Below are 13179 nucleotides of genomic sequence, written 5' to 3'. Positions count from 1 at the left end.
GAGATATCATCGAATTTCAGTGAAGTTCATTAATATGTCTGTACACATGAAAAGGTAGGATTGTTATTGATAAATGAATTGAAATTTGAATAAGAATTCGGATGCTAACTTATAGTCATTTAGACAAATATGTAAATTTATAGTTACATTTATATCCTAAAATTGATTTTGACATTTGGATAAAAAAGAATGTTAAAGTTGATCGATCAAATTAGTAATTTAATAATATTATACATAGAATATAGAACGAGTACTATTAAGAAATTATATGATGAATTTCAAGTTTGCCAGCAAAAGAAATCATGAAGATGAAATAATAAAATTATAACACACATATGAATAAATTTGTGAAGATATGATTGTGAATTGTCACATTGACAAAAATGTTATAATATGATATGAAAAGTAAATACTCATGGATGGATTAAAACCATAGGCTAGATATAACCCACAGATTAAATTGAATATCTTAGGGGGGAAAGAGCTTATGATTCATTATATTACTATTATGGAAAACTAAGTATTATTTACCTTGAGTTTACAAACTTAGAGAAATGCCATAAAAATGCATTTAATATCTTTCTCTCCCTACCATTTCAGAGTTTTCTAGTTTGATTAGGTCATCCTGTTTTTTCTTGTATGCAAAACTCAATTTAGATTATTGGATATTAAATTTTGTCAAAAATGTTTATACATTTAATTTTTTTATAATATACTTGCATCAAGAATTCAACTTCTCGCTGTATAACTGAAGGTCATTTAACTTTACTTTGACATATTTAGAAATTTAATTGTTCATAAGTAATGAATTTATATTTTTTTTTATTTTTTCTAAAATTTTAATAAATATAAATTTAAACCATAAGTATTTTAACTCATTTAAGAAATGAAGATCTTTCTTTGTTTTTCTAAAAAATGAAAAAAAAATTGACAAACTACTTACCTTCCATAAAACAAAACCACTAAAAAACAAAATTTATTATATTTGATTTTTCTATAGAAGGTAAATATTTTGTCAAATGTTATGTTTTTTACAATTTCCTATTTTCATAAGAAATTTTTTTAAAAATAATAAAAAAATACTTACTCTATTACGCAACACTTTAAATATTTTGTTTATTTTTCTATTTTAACGATTCTTTTAATAATATTCATTTTTGTGTTTGCTCTCGTTGGCCATAGATTTAGTTGAAATTTAAAACAATAAGCAAGTCTCCTTATCCATCACATTGACTTTTAAATAAATTTTAAAATAAAATTTCAAAATAGCATATAAACTGAGAGACCCACCTTTGCACAAAAATACATGCATCATTAACTTACTTTAAATTGATCAATGTTTATTGCTTTTAAATTTACAAAAATGAACCAAAATATTTACAAATGTATTAAATTATATATTAATAAATAATAATAGTTTATTAGAGTTCTTTTAAAAATATAAAAAGGCGGTAAAATATTTACAATTTATAGAATAATTTCGAAAACGAAAAAAGTCCAGAAGCCTACCGTATAAAATACCAAAAATGCTCCGTTAACAACGTGCGTATAATATATTTGCGATCGTTTAGATTTGGTTATTGTTTGGTAAGTGATTGTTTAGATATGACTACAATTTATCTTTTCAATTTCATCGTCTAATTTTGTTACATAATCGTTTAATTTGGTTACACGACCGTTTAGATTTGAATATCCAAATCTAAATGATTTTTTTTCTCAAAATTTGGTACATAATTTTTTAATTCTTTTAGTACACAATCGTTTAGATTTATCTAAATGATGATTTATTTTTTTTATACGATCGTTTACATTTGGCTACTTCAATCCAAATGATTTTTTTATTCTTTATACACGATTTTTTATTTTTTTACTTGTTTACACATAGTTTACATTTGGTTACTCCAATTTAAATGATTTTTTTCAAGATTCTTTAAACACGATCTTTTAGATTTTGCTATTTTTTTTGTAGACAGTCATTTAGATTTGGTTAAACAGATGTAAACGACGTAAAAAAGAGAAAAAGAAGAAAAACGATAGAAAGAAATCGCAGCAAAAAAAAAAAAAAAGGAAAAGTAGAAAGACGATGGAAAGAAATTGAAAAAAGAAGAGGAAAATAAAGATAGATTAAACGACGTAAACAAAGAAGTGAAAAATAAGAAAGATGATGAAAAGAAATTGCAGAAGAAAAAAAAAAGAAGAGGAAAGAAGTAAGACGATTAAAGAAATTGCAGGAGAAAGATGAAAGAAATTGCAAGAGGAAAACGATTTTATCGCGGCGAAGAGAAGAAAGATGGAAGAACAAACTCGAAATATTTAGAAAATGACTAATTTTATAGGTTTTGTTACACAAGCGGTAAATAGTTTGATATTTTACTATATTTACAAAAGTTTCCTAAATTTATTTATATTTAACATTTTATTGTATTCGTAAAATTCACTGTAAATTTATAAAAGAGCAAGAATTTAGATGCCTCAAATCTCATACTATCATATTTTTCTTACATAATAAAAATATATAATCTAATTTCTTTAAAGAAAAATACATGGCTACATCATCTCTATGTAGTCCACTAATTATCTAGTTAAAATCTACCAAGTGGCAAAAGAAAATAAAATTTTCAAAAAAAGAAGTAATATTTTTTATCATGTAATAAATGATAGAGTATAGGGATATATGTAACTAAAAACTACATCTAATCATTATCTTTTTATAAACAATGATTAAACTCATGAAGTCTTAAATTGATGAAATAACTCCTTCCTAATTTTGTTGCAATTAATTTTCAAAATTTGAAGTGAGGAAGAGTTGTGTAGAGATGAGAGTCCATTGTAAAGAGTTAAGATTAAAAAAGAAAAAAGAAATTGCAGTAAGAAAAGTGAAGACTTATACTTCCTCCCCCTCCAATTCCGACTATTAAGCCAAAGGATGGCACAATTACCCTTAGTAGGATAGTATATTTGTCCATAAATTATAAGTTAGAAAAATAAAATATAACGAAAAAAATGTTTAGTGGAATTTTTTTTGTTAAAAAAAGAAAAAAGAAAAATGAAAAAGAAGATTAAAAGAATTGATAAAGTTGAGAAAAAAGAAAGTAGGAAAAAGAGAACAAAAGGGATGCGTTATAATAACGCAGGGTTGTCTTTCTTTAATAATGTGTGAAGGCCGTGGGGTGGGGGATTTTTGGTCGGTCAAACATTGTTGTCCTTTTTTAACTTGGATTTTAATAACCACTGGGACCCACCTTCATTCAATTCCTCTCACGTGTACCTCTTCTCCACACGCTTTATCTTATTCTTATCCCTTTTCATTATTATTTTTTTCTTGCCTATTGCAATAACAAAACAACTATTCAACTATGAAATCAAATACAAATTACTTGATTTCTAGCTAATTTTTTTTTTTTAAATTAAACCACAACAAAATTGATATCCTAATTTAGCCGATTCAACTTTTAATTTTGTTAATCAATTGTATCTAAACCATCTTCCATAGAAACTAAATCAAAATTTTATTATTAAAAAGATTTATTCAAAATCATAATTACATAACTAAAGATGTATTAAATATAACTCTAAAAATTTAAGAATCAAAGGATGATAAGTGTAAAAAAGTACTTCTATATTTCTAACTCTTACATCTAATTCCACAAAAGCATAAATCTTTTAAAAAAAAAATTAAATAAAAATGACAACTTAAATGATGGGACTATAACTTAATAACACCGTTGTAAATTACATCTACATTCTTATATGTTTTTTTTTTCTCAAAATTTAAAACTTCTTTTTTCACTTAAAACGATAATTTTGAAAAGGGATAGTAATAATTTTGAAATAATAATTGTTTAAAGAATGGCATGAATTCATCGGTATTTGTTTATTATTATTATTATTTTGAATTTAATAATTAATTGTAATTTATTTTTGAAATGAGAAGGGAACAAATCTGCACCGTCCAATGGCCCACCAAAAATAAGGTGTAATGTAGGATGAAATTTGGTGGGAAAGAGGGACAGACACGTGGAGTCCCACTTTGTACAACCCAATCTCCTCACGTTTCCTTGCCGCCGCGTATCTTTTTTTAATAATTATTAATATTTACCTATTCAAATTACAATGGTGGAATAATTTTATTAATAATGTACTTTATAGAACTATTTAGGAAAATACAGCTATTAAAATAAGGTTATATTTTACTTTTTATGTTTCTCTTTCCATGGAAGACTCGTCCATCCTTCTTTTATTTATTTATTTTTTATTTTCCTATGAAATTTTCTTTTTTCTTAACATTTTCATTTAATTTTTTTTATCTTTATTCCATTTGATTTTTTTGTTAAAAAATTAAATTCTAATAAGTTTTGAAAATCTTTTGAATGATATTTTATCTTTATTCAATTTAAATTTATTAAATTTAAATTTTATTTTTCATTCTTACAAACTAAATTCTACTTCTTTTTTATTTTTCATATAATTTTTTCTTTATTCAATTTAAATTATATTTTTTGTTTTTAAAAGTTAAATTCTACATTTTTTTTTATTTTTCATATAATTTTTTATCTTTAATCAATTTGAATTTGAATTTTCGTTTTTAAAAACTAAATTCTACTCCTTTTACATTTTTCATACAATTTTCTATGTTTATTCAATTTAAATTTTATTTTTCGTTCTTAAAAACTAAATTCTTAATTTTTAATTTAATATTAATTTAATTTTCTCTCTCCCAAAAAACTATTCTTTTATGAAATTCGATTTTCTTTGTTGTTTAAACTTGTTAAAAATGTGTTCTTTGCATTTTAAAATTGATGAAATTTCTTTCAATTTTTTTAATTTTAAAATTTATGTTTTCATGGACTTTTTAATATATGGATCTTTATAGTTATAATTCATTCATTTTGTATTAATTGAAGGTCGTAAATTTTTAGTAATTGCTTGTGATTCGATAATAATTAAATATAAAGTTGAATGTCTAATACAATAATTTAACAGTTTTCATTTAATGAAAAAAAATCAATTTGTTCAAAAACCTGGACATCGACGATTTTTAGCTAGTTGTCGTCATCGGCTCTGCATTCTTTGTTGTTGTAGTTCCTCCTGATTCTTTTGTTGTTGTTGCTCATCTGGTTCCTCTGGTACTGCTGCAGGCACTTCGTACTATAAATATTCGTTACATTCTCCACGACAGCACCCGTGACCATGCATGTATGAAGATGATGGATCACCTAAATCATAGTATTCTTGCCCAAAGTTTGATGATGATGGACCTGCATCTGAATTGTAATATCCTGTCTCGAAGTCTGACGATCGACCGACTCCTAAATCATAATATCTCGTTCCAAATGCCGACATCATCATCACTAGACTAACATAACCAGTCTCGCTCTATGTTTGTGTGACAGGAGCACTTTTTCCACATGTTGGTCAACTTCTTCCAATTCATTAGGCTCTTGCACTAGAGCACGTCTCCTTTGAACTGGAGCAGGTACAATAGGTACATCGTACATATAGTGTATGTTCTTGATGTACTGCTCGTTATCGTTGCATATATTTAGGACCTCTTGTGGATCATCTGCGACATCTCGAAGCCTACTATTGTTTAATCTCTGTGAAATATTAAAATGAGATTGCACTAAAAATAATGATACAATATTTAAATGTGTACCAGATAACCCACAACAGCTCTCGGTTAGGTGATATAGAGTTTGGTAATGTTTTTGTACCAATGGATGTATTCTTGAGTTACAAAAACAATTTTAATGGTTAAACATGCTTTGAAGAAAAATACAGAGAAGAAAACTTGCTTTGAAGAAAAATACAGAGAAGAAAACTTACGCTCGTTGACGACTCTGAATCTACCAATCACCAATTTGAGCATCACCACTTGGAAACCTTCCTATTCTCTGATTGAGATGGTTTGTGGGAACCAAATTGGATTGAAGGAATTTCTTTTAGTTAGAGAGAAAAAATTTTGAGAGAATGCAATGATCTTTTTTTTTTTCTGCTAAAAAAATCACAGAACGCCTTCTATGTTTTTATTACGCAAAGAATTCCCTCTTCTTCAGACGGAGGAATAGGGAAGTTAGAGAGAATAAACGGAAACGTGGGAAAACCACCCACGTTCCTTATTAATTTAATAAATAAATATTAAATTAATAAATATTAAATTAATTAATTAAATCATATTTAATTAATATTTCATTTAAATCATATTTAAATGAATATCTCTCGCATAGTTTTAATTTAATTAATTTAATTAAATCAAATTTAATTAAACAAAATTAAACTAAACTATTAATTAATTCTCCAATTAATTAATTTCTAAATTAAATATCTTATATTTAATTTAATCCAAAATTTGAATCATATTCAAATATAAATTTCTCTCATAACCTATAGTTTTAATATGTATCACATACACATTAAATTTTAACCTATAGTTTTAAGATGAATCTAATTCACATTAAACTAATATTTGAACTCATTCAAATATTTTATTCTCTCGTAATTTAATTTTGAATCATATCCAAAATTAAATTTATATAATAAAGTCTAATTAAAATATAAATTTTATATTATGATGTATCAATATACATTATATTAATTTCCAAAGTAAATTTGAACATTTCAAATTACAACCGATATAAATAAATCTCATTACTCTTTATGAGCTAGGAAGGGGACCTAATGGACCTACAGATCAAAAGCTACAATGATATGAGATTAATTAGCTAAACTCATTAACCACATTAATCAATATTCGTTAACTGTGTGTACACTCCACTAAAGACTCACAGCTGAACTCTTCTCACTGTAGATATATTTCTGTGTCCACGGATATAGACCAATACCAGCAAGTTAGTCCTTCACAAGTGTTCGTAACACCAGCTGGGTCTACCCCTGGGTTACTTCTAGTCCTTAAATACCAGTGCTCCTCTAATGAACAACCTGTTTATGGTCCAACCACTGAACAGAAGCCCCTCTCGTGCCATAGAGAGGGTAGGGCCCTTTGTTCAAGTCTCGGAGACACCATTTAAGGGAACACTTATCTACTTACCCTAAAGGTGGGAATGGGTGAATTCCATCTTGTGTGATTATGTTTCCAGCTCCCCACTCGGTCTTGTCCCCAAAATGATAAGCATATTGAGTCGGCAATGTGGCCACTCTCATCCGTACAAATCAAAGGACAATCCCTCGCAAACAGGAGTTCATAATACACTCAGGATTAAGACTAAGTCACCTAGGTCATCCTAATGAAATAGAAATCCAACTAGTTAACGAAGTTACATCTAGTGATTACTATTTCGTGGTCCAATCTTATGCAAACTCATTGCATAGGATACCCTCACTCGCATGTCACATACATGGACGCATTGGATCAATGTATTTGTATCAAATACAAAGTGAGTCGTATCCATAGTGTTAACAGGATAAGGTACCCAACCTTAACCCTATACTATAGACCCTTTAAGCTGATCTTGAACATTAATCCTCGTATGTCTCTACATACTGTTCAAGACTCATCAAACAACTTAGGATGTTAGTTTATTGGATTTAGGTTATTAAGATAAAACTAATAATATAATCAATAACACTTATTGAAATTATAATAATAAAACACTTTATTAATGACGGTCAATTGATTATATTTACTATCTACGAGTTTTAGGACATAAAACCCAACAGTGCAACGGTGGTTCAATATTATAGCCACGTGAAACATCTTGTTGAATATCAAACTGTCTAAGTGTTTTGTTAGGATGATGCCACTCATCAATGTAGAAACATATGATAGGACTAATCGTCCACCATATGTTGTAACCGTTCGTACATAAATATCACAAACTATCTATGACAGCTTTGTGCGGCTATCAGATAATCTGAAACACAACATATTGTATGAAAAAAATAATATGGAACTTAAAATTAAAGTTCAGCATGATGTACCTGATCAGGTTGAAGAAAATTAAACATGTACCTGTATTGAGAGACTACATGTGTAGCTGACTTGGTCACACAAAATTGATCTCTCCATCTATATTGTTCAACTAACATTTTAGATTTTAAATGTACTACGTATCAAAGTTATTGTTAATCTAAATTAAATTGAAATAGCATACCTTGAACCATAAGCTTGACCGTGTAATTGATGAGCATTAACATGTAGGAGTTGTGGAGCCACTCTTGGGAATCATTCCTAAGCCCATATTTGTAACAGTATTAGTGGTTCAGCAATTTCACGAATACCTTGTTTGGATGCTTTGCATAATTGTCTATACAACCATGCTAAACAGGCTCCACCCCAAAAATATCGCGTCCTGTGGTGCAGATTAGCTAAGACTGGTAGGAACATTAGGTGCACTAACGAGTTGATTTATCTGCGAACATACTCCCATCCATCAACTGTCAAATATATGCTTGCATATCTTGTGATAGTTTCCTAGCCATGTTAAACTCAATCTCGAACCCCTAATTTGTTCAGCAGGTGGGGTCACACCGAGTAATAATTGACAAAGATGCAACCAATCACCATGGAACCTGTAACGGACTCACCATCAAAAGGTAATCTAATCAAATTTTCTACATCCTATAATGTGACTATGCACTCTCCAGTAGGCATGTGAAATGTATTTATCCCATCGTTCCAACGCAGCTCTTATTTCCTCTCTCCTTTTTTAAAGTAATTCACACATTTGAAGAATGTAATTTGAGATAGAGCATTTATCAACAACATTCGAGCTCCTTTGAGGACTCCGTTCATACTCTTCGATAGATTCGTCGTCATCCACTCGTACCGAAATCCTCCATCATGTGCTTGAGTCCACTGTTCTACAGAAATGTCATAAAAAAAACTTATACAGCTACTGTTGATTCTCATTAAATCCTGAATTTCTTTATAAAACTTTTGAATTTGGAATTGACACCCGACACGATAAGCATAGTTCTTTAATAGTATGAATTTATACCTTTTTTGGAAATTGCTGACGATATGGCGTAAACAAAATCTATGATGACATCTCGGTTCTGTTTACCAATTCTCTGGATTGTTTATCGCTGATATGATGCCAGCATGTCGGTCGGAAACCAAGCATACCTCATCGTGGAACACAATTTTTTTAGATGTTGTAAAAACCATTACCATGAATCTGTAGACTCCTTTCAACAACGGTAAATGCTAGTGGTAGAAGATGCCCATTCGAACCAACAGATGTAGCAATTAATAACTTTCCTTGATATTTGCCATACAAGTGAGTGTCATTGATTTGAATAAGTGCTCTAAATCTACTAAAGACTTCTTTACAGGGACCAAATGCCCAAAATACCAATGATAGTATGATGTGTCCTTCTATAGGTGTGTTTTGTACCCTCCATTCAACAAGTGTTCCAGGATTGGTATGTTTCACCATGTACAACCACCTAGGTAATAGTTTGTACGACTCATCCCAATCGCCAAACACTTTGGCCATTTCTTTTCTTTTACCTTCCCAAGCTCTATAGTAAGGAACATGGTAGCCAAAATTTTCCTTGATCATGAATTGTAGTCGTACTACATTTATCGACGATTTTTCTCTAACAGGTTTACAAAACTATCGTGCAATCATTGAAGATCCAACTGCACATGACTTTGACTAAGTTCTGAGTAAAAACATGTATGTTGGTCAGACAATTTTGTGATTTCAAATAAACCATGAGTTTTTTCATTATTGCATGAAGTTTCCATCTGCAACCTTCTTCTGACTTCTTACATCGAATGACCTACTTTATCCTTGTTGACTCTACTACTTCATATGGTAGGTGACTTTTAATAGCAAAACATTTGACCATATGTTGTAGCATTTTTTTGTCTTCACAAATCATTCCTTTATACAATTCCGTGCTGGCGATCACCACCGGAAGTATAATTGGATCGTGTTCCTGAACGTTATCCACTACATTCATGTCCAACTCAATGAATATATTTGAGGGAAATTTGTATTCACGACGATCAAATTCCATCTCTTCGAATTCATCATCAGTTTTTGTTCTAAAGTTGCTGTAATCGTTGTTAGCTACCATTTCTTCTTCACCACACACTAGTTGTGCAATTAATTCCAGATCAACATGAACATATTCTTCAACATATTCTGATTCTACATTTAAGTTTATGCCCAAACCTATCCTACTTAGTCACATACAAATGCACCATGTTTGGAAATGACAATACAATTGAAAACATGGTATTCATTGCTTATTCGTTCGAAATAGGAAAAGACATAAACCTTATTGATTTGAATGAAGTTAAATTAGGGTATCTATATATTATCTCTATCTGGCTTAAACTCATATCTACACCAAGTGATAATTCAACCATTTGGAGGAATTGTTCGAAACAATTCCGCTGTTCACATTTATACGAAAATTTCACATAGAGGTTGGTTATAATCAACCCCATTGACACCATTAATCATATGGTCATTTGTAAACAACATAAATGACACATGTTTATCTGTCATTTTCTATAAAAAAAAAAACAATATACATAATTAATTATTTTAAAAAGATTCTAGAATAAAATTTGAATCAATTAAAAAAGATAAAATCACATAAATCACAAAAAAAAAAAAAAAAAAATCAATTGGATTGAACTAATAAAAGAAATACACAATCACCTAAATGACATGAGCTAAATTTACTACCATGATATTTAGCTATTCATTAACATAAGATATCTAATATTTACATTTTTTTTAATTTACTCACGTTAACTAAAAATAAGAAATTATATATATAAAAAAGCAATAATCTAAAAGGTTATCTAATAGTTTTTGATTATATAGTATGCTATTAACGCATAAATTTGTCGTCTACTAATTCATAATTATATCTAAATAACTAAAACAAGATAAATTAGAGATGGTGTTCAATTAATTATCATTCTTTTAAATTTAATTAAAATCTTTTTCGATGTTTTAAACAAATTAAATTTCTATTTAAGATAATCTGAATCAGGAGTATTGGTATAACTTGACAAAATAAATACCCTATAAATAAACAGAACAAATAATAATGTTAATAATTCTTTTAGAATTTTGTTAAAATATTTAGTTATATTCTAAACAAAAGTAAGATTTTATGTAAAATAAATAAACAAATACTACAATAGATAAGGCTTCACGAGTACGAGTGAGTTTAAAATAAATAAATTCTAAGTATTTAACATAACGATATAAGTCATATAGAAGTATATAATATAGTTCGTTAAAAGTGTATGGTATTATTTATTTGTTTGTTAAATTTGATTGGGCCCACTATTTTAGAGAAATATTGTTAATTTGTTCCTAAAGTTTCTCCTTTTCACCAACAATTTTGATTTATTGTTGTTCCTCTCTCTTTTATTTTTTTAAGAGGAAAGAATGTGATTGTTTTTTTTTTTTTAATTTATTTGATAAATCTAATAAATTAAATAAAATAAAATTATAAATATTAAAATTAATAAAACATAAATATAGATTAAATTTGTTTAAAAGTTTTGAAGATTCAACCTTCCATTTATTTTTAAAACAAGAAGAATGTATGAATCAATAACATATATAATAGTTCATATATATAATAGATAACGTCTGTCCATTCCGGTAGTTAGAAAGACAAAAACTTATAATTTCTAATTTCGACCCTTTGCAAGATTAAGAAAATTACGCATCCAATTTTATTATTTTCCAAGTTCCATAGTATCAAATTTCCAAATGCATAAAGAATCAAAATTTGTTCATTTTTTAAAGGAAAAATGTTTGGAGACCGGATAAGTAGTGCGAAAAAGAATACACATATCATACATATAATCATCAAACATTTTAAACAACGAAAAAATAATTTATAGAATAAAAAAACTTACAAATTGAAGGGCGGTACTACTATTATTTCAAATGATTGTTTTTTTTGTCAATCCAAAACAATGAAACTATAAAAAAAATAAATAAATAAATAACCTGAGAATATGATATATATATATATGTGACATAAAACGAGAAAAATATACCTGTTTGTCCTTTTTCAAACTGCCACAAAACCTACAAATATAAAACAGAAATCGAGTTAAAATGTATGTAAATAATTTAAAAAATGATTTTAACAAAAATATATACTATAATGTAAAGATATAGCTGAAATCAATATTTTTCTTTTAAGATTTTTATGAAAAATCTTTTTAAAATTTTTATGGAAAATGAAAAACGAACAAAAAAATAAAAATAATTTTATGAAAAATATTTTAAGATATTTATGTAAAAATGTTGGAAATATAGATCAAATAGAAGAAAAGAAAAAAATATATTAAGATATTTAGGTAAAGGTGTGGAAACATGGATCAAACAAAGAAAAAAAATAGGGGAGATTTAGATTTTACGAGGAGCACTGCCGTGAAGGAAGAAGTCACAGTGTGAAGGAAGAAGGTTTAAAAGGAAGAGGAACTAACGTGAAGCAAGAAATTTAAAAGAAAGATGGTTTTTGGGTGTTTTTGAGTGTGCCGTAGTGTGACGGAAGAAGATTTGAAAGAAGACTCCCAAATTTGCCATCAATAGAAGAGGAGGAGGCATGGGCTAAAACTTATTTTCAGCTGAAGCCTACGATCTACATATTTCCTACAATCTACAATCTACATATTTCCTACTATCTACAAACTATATTTTTCCTACAATCTACAAAGATAAGTGTATAAGTGTGGCTGTTTAATTTTTTTTATTAGGTCGAGTGTTCAATGCTCGACCTATTTTTTTATAATTAAATTATGATGAGTTTTCAATACTCGTCCTACTTCTATTTTTTTTAATTAAATTGGGACAAGTTTGTCATACTCAAATCGCTTAAAAATTGCCATAATTTTCTAAATAGTTTACAAACAACCATATTTTCCTAATAAATTTATAAAAAAAACTATTAAAATAAATCCCTCCATTACAATTCCCTTTCGTTCTTCATTTTCAATTTTCCCTCCATTAAATATCACCCACAATTTCAATATTTAAAGATGTTTTAAGATTCTATCTTAAACTTTTACAAGTCTTTGTTTTAGTTTCTAACATTTTGAAAAAGTTTACTATGATCCATTCTGTTACGAGGATGGATCACATGATTTTTTTTTATCTTTTTTATTTTGATAGATTATGTTATAGATTCATCGTATTAATTAAATTAATTAATTAATTAATCTTG

Source organism: Cucumis melo, chromosome 4 (assembly GCF_025177605.1).
Source record: "Cucumis melo cultivar AY chromosome 4, USDA_Cmelo_AY_1.0, whole genome shotgun sequence".
Lineage (NCBI taxonomy): Eukaryota > Viridiplantae > Streptophyta > Magnoliopsida > Cucurbitales > Cucurbitaceae > Cucumis > Cucumis melo.
This window is presented reverse-complemented; position numbering follows the sequence as displayed.